Source organism: Haliotis cracherodii, unplaced genomic scaffold, assembly GCF_022045235.1.
Source record: "Haliotis cracherodii isolate W230 unplaced genomic scaffold, xgHalCrac1.p SCAF_10, whole genome shotgun sequence".
Taxonomy (NCBI): domain Eukaryota; kingdom Metazoa; phylum Mollusca; class Gastropoda; order Lepetellida; family Haliotidae; genus Haliotis; species Haliotis cracherodii.
Window position 1 is genome coordinate 42,052,775 of NW_027266265.1, and position 10,375 is coordinate 42,063,149.

General features: G+C 38.3%; 1 pseudogene; it reads right to left on the reverse strand.

Annotated features, from left to right (window-relative positions):
* Positions 1 to 7,873: 7,873 nt before the first annotated feature.
* On the reverse strand, positions 7,874 to 8,662 carry LOC139453830 (uncharacterized; annotated as a pseudogene).
* Between the last annotated feature and the right edge of the window lie 1,713 nt (positions 8,663 to 10,375).

Consider the following 10,375-nt stretch of genomic DNA (forward strand, 5'->3'; position numbering starts at 1 on the left):
AGTCCAGTTTCCACCCTTGCCGAACTTGGCTGGAATTCCTGGGCTCGATCGTAGCGCCACCAGTGGTTATTACGAGTTATGTCCCTTCTAAGCCTCTCCTGTGGACCAATCAGATTCCATCACTTCCAACTGTTTCAAACAAAACGGTTGCGCCCAGTCAAGACGATCTGATCGATAATCAAGATCTATGTTGTGATAAAACGGGTCTTACATCGCGAAGTGCATCAAATCACGCAAGCACCTATATTAAAGAAAGGAAAATGTTTGGAAAATATCTGTTGACAACGAGTTGGCGGTGTACATTCTTTGCAAATCCTGCAATCGACCGAAATCTGCGCGACAGTTTACGAATCGGATTTCGATTTCGTTGCGCGATTTTGATTGGACTATGCATAGACTCGTTAGTCCACCCAAATTCTTACTCCATAATACCAGCCTAGATCGGAAAGTGAGTGAGTGAGTGAGTTGGGTTTAACTTTTAACAGTATTCCAGTCATATCGCGGCGTGTCAGCTTAATGTGGGAGGAAAGCCCGAAGTGATGCAGGCCTCAGACGTTTACCACTTCGGTGAAATAGATCGGAAAGGGTAGAAACTGGACATTTATAGTCAGTTAACTCACTTGCCTCGGGAAGATGTTAAGTTACATCATGGCGTGTCAGATTCACGTGGGAGGAAATCCCGAAGTTTTATAGGTAATGGACGTTTACAAGCGCAGGTAATGTTCTGACAAACGGACAAACATAATTCGGTTCGAACCCACGATCACAGCCAAAGGACGCAACTCTCGACATAGACAACTGAGCCACCCGTGTCCCACATTACCACTACCATGGGACAATTACAAAACACGTTATTGCATAATATATTCAGTTTCTGTATCTCAACATGAGTTAAAACAAAACAAAAGTTTCGCTGGAATTAATTTTTGATGCGATTTTTAATTCTTCTTTGTCTGTACCTCTTCTGTGGTCTTAGTGGTACAGCGTACGCCCGGCCGCGTCATACCAAAAGACGTTAAAAGATGGTACTTGTTGTTACCCTGTCTGGCGCTCGGCATGGGGCTAAAACAATGAGTGTCGGCTCGGAGTCAGTATATTATGTCTGAGTGGGTATTCATGTTAAACTGTGGCATGGTATCTCAGTGGGAACTTGTACAAGCAGCCACACACGCACACACACGTCGCTTTTAAAGCGCAATAATCTTTGACGCGACGTTAGACCCAATTTCACTTCTTCACCTCGTTATATGGATATATATTGGCAGCGGTGCTTAACTTTTTTCCAGAACTATTTTATTAAATATAATTGACAAAGCGTTACTCTATTCGGGCCATCTGAATGGAAAAGAGAGGTTATTTTCAGAATGATAGTATATGATATCTTACCACTGATACAGGCGGGTTAGAATAGGTCTTCGGCAACCCACGCTTGCCGTAACAGGCGACTGGTCAGACTTGCTGACTAAGTTGATGCATGTCATCGTATCCCAATTTCGTGGATCGATGCTCATGATGTCAGTCACTAGATTGTCTGGTCCTAACTCGATTATTTACAAACCGCTGCTTTCTACTTTCAAGTAAGAAGACATGGTTTTCTTTATTCAAAATGAAATTCATATTAAAATTAATTCCATAACGTGAATCGAACCTGTAACCTCTTTTTCGTGTTCAGTGTTGTAACCAACTGTTTTCCTATGTCAAATCTTCAATTGTAAGCATGATGCATGTGGTCTTTCTCTCGCAAGCTTTCGTCGAATTCCCTTTATACGGCGACGCATTGTATTGTTTCACTACAAGGTATCCCGATGTTGTCTTATTCTTTCTAGTATTTCTTGCACCTAGAGTTTGGGTTAAAAATGTAAACCCTCGAGGTAGGGAGATGTCGGAAAGACCGAAAGCTTAGGACCCTCAGGCTTTTCCCTCGCTCTATGTTTTACGTTTTCAACCCAAACCTCGGAGTTTTAAATATTGGGACATTTTGCATCATAGCTGGGTGCACGGCTATCTGGAGGGGAATCTAATAATCCGATTTCGGTTTAATCAGGCTTATGCTTTCCTCACCGTCCTACATATTTCATATCCACGGTTTAATCATGAAAAACATACAATATAATATCATGTATGTCATACAATAGAATTTAATAAACAGGTCATTTTTTACAAACAAATACATAACAAAAGCGTGTCATCTATATGATTCAATGTTCAGAATATCAAATTATTAACAGCCGCACATACGGCAGACGACGCTGACATCTTCACACGGCACATAATTTGGAACTTTGTTTACAGTTCTTGAAAGTCCTTTAAAGAAGCTGGCCACTGTTCCCGAGGATAAAGGGAGATCACTCTGCATGGCTCTCAGTTTCTCTTTCGTTCTTTTCATGACGCGGTCTTTGTACGTGCTTCTTTTCTTCTCCTTCAGTTGACCAGCCAGGTCCCGGAACATTCTTATGAGTTCGAGCCTCACATGGCAGGGGTAATCATAATCCTTTCGATTGAAAAAAAGTTGAGTAAATCCTCAAATCCTGCCGGACTTTTCAACAGCTGTGAATGGAATGTAGAAACTGTTTAGTATGTGTGGGTTTAACTGACTTCCGTTATTTATATTAGATTATTCATAGATGTTCATAAATGACCATTTCTCTTATACTTCTCCTTTTCGCCTGCGACAAGTCAAATTACATTCGTGACCAACTCGTGTTATTGTGGGGCCACTTCTGCCACTGGTTTCCGTCTTAGCGCAAACTGTGTAATTAAAAGAATTGTCAACTCGCTGCATATTAATTTACGTATATTTCTCCCATGTCATATAAACTAATGTCCAAAAGAAACGATACCACGTGTTTGAAAGGACATTACAAAAAAAACCTAAACGATACAGACATTTCAAATTGGTATATGACTTGTGAGTAATGTTTTCACAGTATGTGTACAAAAATTCATTGTAATCAATCCTTTACAATCATGAGGACAGACATGTAAAGACGCGGGGGGTCCAAAATGAAAATTTAATTTGAACACAGTTGATGAGTCAAGTGTGGAAAATGTCACAACACACGTCTCAAAGTCACGTTAGTACCGGGTATGTCCACCGTGAGCGTCAATACACGCTAGTACACGTCTACGGGCTGATGAGAAGAGGGGGAGGGGGGATGCGTTGCCATTCATGGAGGAGGCATTGTTCCAATTCCTGGAGGTTAACTGGAGGCACAGCGCGATTCCTGACTTTGCGGCCGAGAGTGTCCCACATGTGTTCGATTGGGTTCATGTATTATGAATAAACACTATGTATTTAGCTCGCCAAGGCTCGCTAAATACAATGTTTATGCCTAATGCAGGATATTTACCATCCCCAAACACACTCGCGTATGGAATACTGTAAGGGACATTCTCGCGATCTCGCATTCTCGCGATCTCGACCTGTGGAAACTAGGTAAATATGCCCAAAACACGAGAATGCGAGATCGCGAGAACGCGAGATTTTGACAAAATCTCGCGTTCTCGCGATCTCGCATTCTCGTGTTTTGGGCATATTTACCTCGTTTCCAAAGGTCGAGATCGCGAGAATGCGAGAACGCGAGAATGTCCCTTACAGTATTCCATACTCGCGTGATAACCTCTATATATTTTCTCGTTGTACAGTTGACCAATGAGTGCTAAGGGAACTTCATGTTCCAGTCGATGGGGATCAGCTCAAGGCTCGCTAAATACAATGTTTATTCCTAATGCAGGATATTTACCATCCCCAAACACACTTGCGTGATAACCTCTATATATTTTCTCGTTGTACAGTTGACCAATGAGCGCTAAGGGAACTTCATGTTCCAGTCGGTGGGGATCAGCTCACCAGGGTAAGGCTTGAGGGAGCCAAGAGTCTCAGAGCACATTCTCCTACACTTGCCAAAAGATTTGATCTTGGACCATTTGTTATTGAATGGTGGCGCAACAAGCAGGACTTTTGGGAGGTATTTCATCTTGACTGGACTCGACCTTGCAACAATTTTGTTCACATTATACCAATCAAATTATCAATATTGTCACAATTTCATGTCATATGCCTTTGTATTTCATTTAGACATATTTATGAAAACGAAAATATGTAGATAGCCAACAGAAACATTGAAGGCAGAGAATAAATATATTTCTTTATGATATAACAATTTGTATTTCACCTCAATGTCAGGATTCTAAAACAGAAAATCAAGTATTAAAACTTTTGACAGCTCGTTAGTTGTGTAACAATGCCATCACACTATGTGTATATAATACACTGACACTGTATATTCGTTTTCACAGAAGGCATACACAGCTTTGTTCAGCCTAAGGTCAATTAGACAGCCAGGGACCCTATACTCCTACAAAGCCAAGTTTAACATGACAAATGTTAATGGAAATATTAAGAGGAATTTTCAATCTCATCATGACCTACTTGTTCATGTTGGAAAAGCTGTTATTGTGGAATACTTTGGTATCACTGATGACAACACAGCTTTGAAGAATATTCCTGTTGTTATCAACCTGTCTTTGGAAGAGAAGACCACAGCGTCAAAGTCTCAGTTTGAACCTGATGAATTTTACATTTATTGCCAGCAACTAACCCACTGGGCTCTCCATTTAATGGAGCTTGATGATACAGCCAAAGAGGGAGACAGTGATAGACTTATCCATAATGCCAAGATGAACATTCCATTCGTTATTGCCCATTCTTCACAGAGTAAATATTTTGTGGAAAAACATTGACTTTCATTAAAGTCTGCTACTTCTCTCCAATGATGAAAGAACTTGTCCTTGACAGCTTTCATTAACACCAAGGAGGGATTTCAAATTGTGTCGAGGCTGACCTAGCGCTGGAACACAGCATAAAGAGTGAGTGAGTATTGTTTTACGCCGCTTTTAGCAATATTCCAGCAATATCACGATTTAACCACCAGGCTACCCGACCGCCCCACACAGCATAAAGAATCAGAAGGCGCTCAAACAACTTGGTGCAGCAAGTGCAATATTCAAAGTTTGTGACAATCTGAGGATATCTCTTGGAGTCAAACGACTAGTCTGTCTTACAGACCCTGATACAAATATATATCAAATACAGCCCATGCAAGTCTATAATGTTTGGCAAGTCTATAATGTTTGGCAAGTCTAGATCACTGCAGTATCTGAAAATGAAGAGTCACTGGGCTCCTTTTTATTATATTTTTATTAAGATAACTGAACTGGTTTTTTTATGTACGATATGTTCATTTCAGAGACTAGATGTTAGTCTATCAAACGACAGTCAACCAGACATTTCAAAAGGATTCGTATTTCTCAGAGTCAATTCAAAAAATCACTAAATGAATTGAGGCCATTTCATTATTGTGCAGGAAGAAAGTGTCATGGTTTTAAGGGTGTGTGTATCATCCCCGTTCAGAAAGTTCACAAAATGAAATCTTCATCAGAGTCCAATATATTGTGTTCAGAGTGATGAAAGGTGATCACATTGACATGGATGACAGATCAGTCAGTAATCAGTCTGATGATAGTGATGATGAACTTCCACCTGTGTAGCTATTGTCAAAATATTATACTGTGTTTTTAGTGTGACAAAAATGTTATCAGCGGTAGAAACTAACATGTTTAGTCCACTAGTCCTGATAATGATAATGATATAGCAGAACCCTTAAAAATAGAAATTTTCTAAAGTTTGAAAACGTTTGCCAAAACTAGGTGTTAAAGGTAAATTTTAAGAAAGTAATAACATTGTTGCAGACTTCAATTAAATTTCCCCAAGACCACAGGACTGACTACTTGAAAATCTTACAAGTCCTTGTCAAAAGTTGTCAGTCTAAAATAGAAGATGAATTTCACTTTTTGCTTGTATGTTTTAGATTATTTTCTATTAAAAAAAAGTACACCCCTTTCAAGCATCTTAGTCTACATAAATTTATCCTATTAATGGCTTCTAAAAATAATGATCTAATGTATAACTTATCCTTGTATATCGACACTTATATTTTATTTTAAGTTTTGAAGTGGTGGGATCCGAGCAATATGACAAACTTGAAACAATCCATCTGCTAGCCTGTAAAAATGTAATTGCATGAGACAAGTCACTTGAAATGTATAAAGAATTAATTACGTCATAAATATGTTTGTATGTAACAATGAAAGACATGTAACAAAACCTATGGCCTAACAGCAGTGAACAACCAATAGAAGAAGTGAATACTATTTTATTCATCTGAGGATAACTGTAAATATCAATATCACATTTTATATTATAAAATTGTCATCTTTAAGAATACGTCTATATTTCATAGAAATAATTTGAAACATTTTAAGCTGTGATTTCAGTGGACATATTGTACCAACATATCTCTTGGTACTGAAGAATTATTAATGCTAAAATGTACTCTATATTTAGGAGAGAGACATACTATGTTTTCAATGTAGAGCTAGGTTACCTGTAGATTATGGCGCTAAATCGAAGTGGAACCCAATGCGCATCTCGACATTGAAAACACAGTATGTTTATCTCCATTCTACAATAACTAAATAAAACGCGAACTCTTTGGTGTTAGCAAATATATTGAGTTAAGCAGCATGAGTTGAGTCCACTGTTTTGAGTGGGTTGGCGATCTGAATTACGGAATCACCGAAAGATATGACGTCACATTCCAAAGTCTGTCCCCAAAACTTTAATACTATTCTCTTTGTACGTTTCTATCATGTTTTGTTTACAAAATGTATTGCCACACATCCTTTGAATATTGTAGTAACCGCAATTTTGCATTTTGTAATCTATAATTGTAGATATATGCTTAGCGATAATCGGCTCTTTTAAGCAGAAGGGGTTTGTGATTTGACAACCTATGATTGACCAATCTGAATCGAGTAATTTCAAAATACATGGTAGAATTTCTGTTCTCTTGCTTTAGAGAAAGGTATTTTAAAACTTATTATCAATTGCAAATTAACTGATTCAATTTCATCTATATAAATAATCACAAATTGGCCAAGTCAGGCTTTATATCTGCCCAAGAGCAACAGTAGTTTTAAGAGAACATTATGCTAACAGATCTGTTCTGTATGCAAATCTTATTAAATGGATTGAAATGTGTGATAGCCAAAAGCTACACTATAATTCCATGATTTATTAAAATTTTCTCACATAATGTTACTGAAGTATATGTACAACATTCAACCGTTAGGGTAGAAGTCCAGTGACGTCCATGCTCACGTGGTCTAGAGGTAGATCATCCGCCCGGAGAGCGGAAGGTCCGGGGTTTGATCCCCGTCCCCCTCATACCAAAATAACGTTAAAAGATGGTATATGTTACCCTGTCTGGCGCTCAGCATTAAGGGGCTAAAACAAGGACTGGTCGGCTCGGAGTCAGTATACTGTGTCTGAGTGGGGTATTCATGTTAAACCTTGTGAAACCATATGTTGAGAATAGTCGCATGCACATGCTATATAAGTGCAATAATCCTTAACGTTAAACCCGAATTCACCTCACCTAATAATGGAAAATATTGGCCAAATGTTGGTCCAATGTTTGACAATAGGGCCATGTTGTTGACAGGACCAACATGAAATTACTGTGCAAAATTACATCGGACCAACACTATCTTCCAACACTGGACCCACATTGATCCAATATCTTTGTGTTTGCTTGGTTCTTTTTCCGCTATACATATATTAACATAGCTAAATTATTGTTATTAAGGAGGTCAAAGATATATCACATAGCAATAATAATGGTGTGTAACTGTTTGAGAGTTGCAGAAATGTTGGGCACATCAGTTTTCTTCAGATTAATTACAGCATGAGCTACATTTACAGCAGAGGCGAGGATTAACACAGCACATACATCCTTTTGGACTTTTGTCATTATTTTTCAAATCCAAACACATTTAACAAAAGTGTTCTCATACATGATGTTGCTTTGCAGTATTCTTTGATATCCTGTTGTATGCCTGACAGATTGGCTTTAATGTCATTGTTATCAAAATGAGAAAGGGCTTCAGCTTGCCGATTTCTCCGCCCAGCTCTGCCGATTTCCTGAGGTGGTGAGGTGATGGGGTTTAACGTCTCGTCCAAGATTATTGCACTTATATGGCGACGTGCATGTACGTGTGTGTGTTTGAGTGGCTGCTTGTACTAGTCCGGACTGATGCCGATTTATAGTGCTATCTGGAAATGCATCTGGGCGGGCATTGAATGACTCTTGTTATGTTCACAGTGTCAAAACCCATACAAGCACTAGATGTTGCTATATTAGTCAAATTCTGGGGTCTGGTTTCTTTAATTCTTGTAATTTCCTTGTCTTGGGTAGAATATAAACATGAATACCTGGATGCATGAATTGTTTGTTTACCAAACATTTGGGTTAGGTAGCGAACTGCTTCACTCATGCAGTTCAAAGGCAGAAACATGAGGGTAACTGGGTACAGATCAGGATTGGCCTACAATTTGTCAATTTCTGGTACATCTACATCCATATCTTCAAATACACCCAACATCTCCACACTCATAAATACTATCCTTGTATATTTTGGATAAGTAGATGTTTGGGCGATCCGGCACTTCCTGGATTATTGCAGGGTCAACCATTCCAAGAACTGAAGGAAGTCTTGGCAGTTGTAGAACAGTCAAAGTTGCACTCAAACCAGTGAACATGGCATTGGTGAATACGGCTGGCAAATTCTTCAGGGAATGATATCCTTTCCTGAATTCTTTACCCCTGTATTAGAAGATTAATTATGTTAACTTTTTATGCTGTCCCTTTATGGCAAAAGACAAAGGACACACACCTGAAATATGTTAAAGTCAAATTAATAAAGAAGGTAAAATTATGGTTCATGTACTAGGACAGACTCTTATTACTTTATGAGTATTTTAATTGTAACTTCATTACAATGAGAATAAATGTGTTTAAAGTACATTATTATGTTTGTTATATTTGAACATTAACATGTTTGGATATCTTGATATTACTTAGAGTTGATAAATATTTAATCAAACGAATCATTGTTACTTACCATTCTTCAACAATATGACACTCATCATTGAACACTGCCTTGATATCTTTGGTACAGAATTCAGTGTCTCTTAACTCATTAGTCACGCTAAGAGTCCCTCTGGATGACACATGATGATGTTTAAGTTTGATGTCAAGACATCAGCCATACAACTGTCTTCATCAACAGTGTACACCTGGAAATATTTCTATAGATTAACTTAGGCAACATCGTTATAATATTCGGTTATAAAATCTCCGAACAAATAAAAAACAGAAAAGTGAAGAAAAGAAATATGATTCATAAAAAAACAAATGGACTCAAACATTTACAAATAGAAACAAAATGAATATATGTATTTTTGGCATGTGAGCTTTTATGGTTTGGAAATCAAGACGGTTAGGATATTTAAATATTGTAGGTTATGCATGTACATCATGCTGTCATAATATTGTTACAGCTGATTAGACGCCAAGGGTAAAACATGACTCGCTGCGGGGTTGTGATCGGTTTTATTCAGAGATTCAGAGATGTAGACATCGAGAAATGTTGAAATGTAGAAATGAATGGCCCTGAAACAATTACAACAGAATAGTAACGGCCATAAATTATATCAATGATACATGTTATCACGCCAAGGGAGATAATCTCCCGCCAAATACAACGTTTTGCCCGCATGCTCACAATTAAAACAATATTTACACATGGATTTGCTCGGCGATTGAGTCAGAATTAACCATCGGGAATCTGGAGAAACGTCTGGGATAATTGCTACTATCATTGTCTAAAGAAAAGTATGATATACTAAAACTCATTGTCTGACTGTGATGTAGGCATTTTTTTAATTTACAAGTTTTAGCAACTCTGGAGATATAATTAGTGCGAAACAATTTAGCGAGGACACAAGCCTAGCACCATTAGCAGGATCAGTTTCCATATCCTTACGGCTTGGAACCTTTTCCCCAACTTAAAACAGTTGGATTTGGCCGAAATATGTACGAATTGTTACCTTGTTTCGTTTTGTCGCCGTGTGTACATCTGTCTGCACTGTGTAACGTTATGTCAGGACAGGCAGACTCTAAATAAACGTGACGTCTCACAGGCTAGGGTTAGAGTAACTTCCCTTTGATAAAGGGCAGTTACTCTAGTGGACAGATAGAAGGATTGCCGCGAATATTGTGTGGGCAATTGTTGTTTTGCCTATTTGTAGTTACGCTACTGTAAAAGAAACAGGTTTGGGGTGTAACTATATTGACTGTTATCACTAACCTTCTGATGTAACATATATTAATGCGCACTTTCCAGGAAAACTTGCAATGCTCAGATAATGTTTGTGAGAGATGGGAAGAGATTTTTCGAGCACAGAATTGAA